At 36.3% G+C, this 2,488-nt stretch overlaps 1 long non-coding RNA gene across 1 annotated transcript; it reads left to right on the plus strand.

Moving 5' to 3' along the window:
* Positions 1-604: 604 nt before the first annotated feature.
* Positions 605-1,245, plus strand: LOC120074367. The gene is made up of 2 exons (XR_005480967.1): positions 605-995; positions 1,080-1,245. It is a non-coding gene; the product is annotated as an uncharacterized LOC120074367 (long non-coding RNA).
* The last annotated feature ends 1,243 nt before the right edge of the window (positions 1,246-2,488 follow it).

Here is a 2,488-nt window from a genome sequence, read left to right on the forward strand (position 1 = left end):
TCCTCTCCTCTCAAATCCTCACCCTCTCCCAAAAAAATTAGTAAAGCCCACACCTCTTGCTAATTCTCAACCCTTAAGAAGAATACAGAGGAAAACCTTGTGGTGGTGCCTATTTATGTTTTTCATTCGTGAGCGTCCGTGGAGAGGAGATCATGAAGAATTATTGGCTTCAAGGGTAAATGTGGTTAAACCCTAAATTCTTCTTCTTGATTATTACATGTTGTAAATTTTATTGAAAATACATATAATTATTATAATTTTTGTTATTTGTGAAATTGAAAAATTGGGATCAATCCTCATTTCCTCATGGGACCTCAAAGTCCTTCAGAGACAACTCTCAAAGCTAAAACAGGACTTTGAGGTTTCCAAAAGAAATTTAAATTGGATTTTAACGTCTTTGAGGTCTCCCAAAAAGAACTTTTAAGAGATTTGGATTTCTAAAGAAATTTAAATTGGATTTGAAATTTTAAAAGGAAATATATATTTATAAAGGAAATGGGATTTTGAAATAAGAGAAGGAAAAGAAAAGGATTTTGGATTATTACAAATATATTTATATATAAATGTTGCTAAAGAAAAAAACAAAAAAAAAAATATTTAATTAAGAAAAGGAAATTTCTCTTAATCTCATTCGTGAACCCCTTCCTAGCTCCATTTTCTCTTTCCCTCACTCTAAACCCACGAACGTCGGCCGCCACTCAATTCGTCGCAACTCATCTTTGCTCGCCGTCGTGTCAAAGATTCTTCTCAACCAAATACCCGGTTGTCGTTGTTTCACGCTGACCCACGATTAGCTTCACACGCCGCCAGCGCCTCACGTCGCGTACTTCCAGTCATGTCAAGCAAATGCCTCAGATCGGCATTGTTCAGTGCTGCCTCACGACAGTGGATGGTCGTTTCACCTCGTTCAAATCGCTATCGTTCGCCCTATTTTGCAGTCGGTTCACGTGTTCTACAGATTATCTATCGTGCTTTTGGGTTCCGCTGGATTTTGGGTAAGGTTTCGGTGATTTCTTAGACTTGTTTTGATTACCCAATGGGTATGGGTTTAAATTCTTGGCTTTATGATAATTTTGAAGGTTGGAATGAAAGGTTATTTTGATGTAGTTCGGTGGAGATTTGGGACTTAAATCTTGGAAGTGGCTGTTGATCAAGTTTGCTTTGGGTAAATTATTTGAGGTTAATTCCATAAATTGGTGGATGGAATTTGAGCTTTAAAGAATAAATTAAATTTGGGTTTTTTTATGTTGTAGGTTCTAATTCACACTCTTTATTTTATCATCAACTATTTTCTTGGGAGAACAATATTTAGGCTTAAATTTGACATAAGTAATCTAACTACTGGAACCGCCTATGTATCAGGCGATAAGTTTAAAATTAATTTTTAGGATTTTAAAACTGCTTACATTGAGATGCGTAAGGATAAATAGGTTGACCTTGATTATATTTTGAAACATGTTATGAGTTCCAGCATGAACTAAGTTAATTTGTTGTTCTTATTTGCTGGATGAATACTAAGCATGATGATATGTAGTTATCCCTACCCATAATTAGATACCCACTAAAGGTGCTGATCTCCTTCGAGATTTCACCAGAGATTTGTGTTTTCTTCAAAATTCACCAGATGTTTGTGTTTCCTTCAGGATTCACCAGAGGTGATAATTTCCTTTAGGATTTCACCAGAGGTTTCGAGTTTCCTCTAGGATTCACCAGAGATTCGTGTTTCCTTCAAGATTCACCAGAGGTGGTGATCTCCTATGAGACTTTACCAGAGGTTTGTGTTTCCTTCAGGATTTACTTAGGCAATGTTAGTGAATATGTGCCTCAACCCTAATTCATCCTTGGAAAACCCCATCGCATTACATAAGTTGCTTCCATTAAGATTGTGGTTTCCAACACATTCATCATCTTTCATTTCAACATTTAGTAACATAAACTCATCACCTTTATTTAACAACATATTAACATCGAGATCGAAACAATAGTGTCATCACATCAATAGTAAGCAATCCCTATATTCGACCTTGGACTCACCAGGCACCTAGTTAGATTGACACTTGGATTTAATTAAGTAAAACAATGCTTCTTGAAGACATCACAGAGCATTTAACCATCGCATATATAAAAACGCATCCATTTGTTTTATGATCCTCAAGATAACAAAGTATTTATATCGAAAAACGCTACATTCTTAGAGGAATACCACATGAGAGATCATCAACCTCACAGTAAACTAGTATTGAGCGAAATTTCCAAAGAAGCTACAGAAAAATCCACAAGAGTTATTGAACAGGCCAGTCCTTCAACAAGAGTTGTTTATGAAACTGGTAATTCTGGTCAGTCATATCCTTCTCAAGAGTTGAGAGTGCCTCAACATAGTGGGAGGGTGTTCCATCAACCTGATTGTTACATTGGGTTTATCAGAAACTCAAGTCGTCATACCCGATGATGTCATTAAGGATCCATTGACCTATGAACAGGCAATGAA

The sequence above is a fragment of the Benincasa hispida genome, chromosome 3 (genome assembly GCF_009727055.1).
Source record: "Benincasa hispida cultivar B227 chromosome 3, ASM972705v1, whole genome shotgun sequence".
NCBI classification, from domain to species: Eukaryota; Viridiplantae; Streptophyta; class Magnoliopsida; order Cucurbitales; family Cucurbitaceae; genus Benincasa; species Benincasa hispida.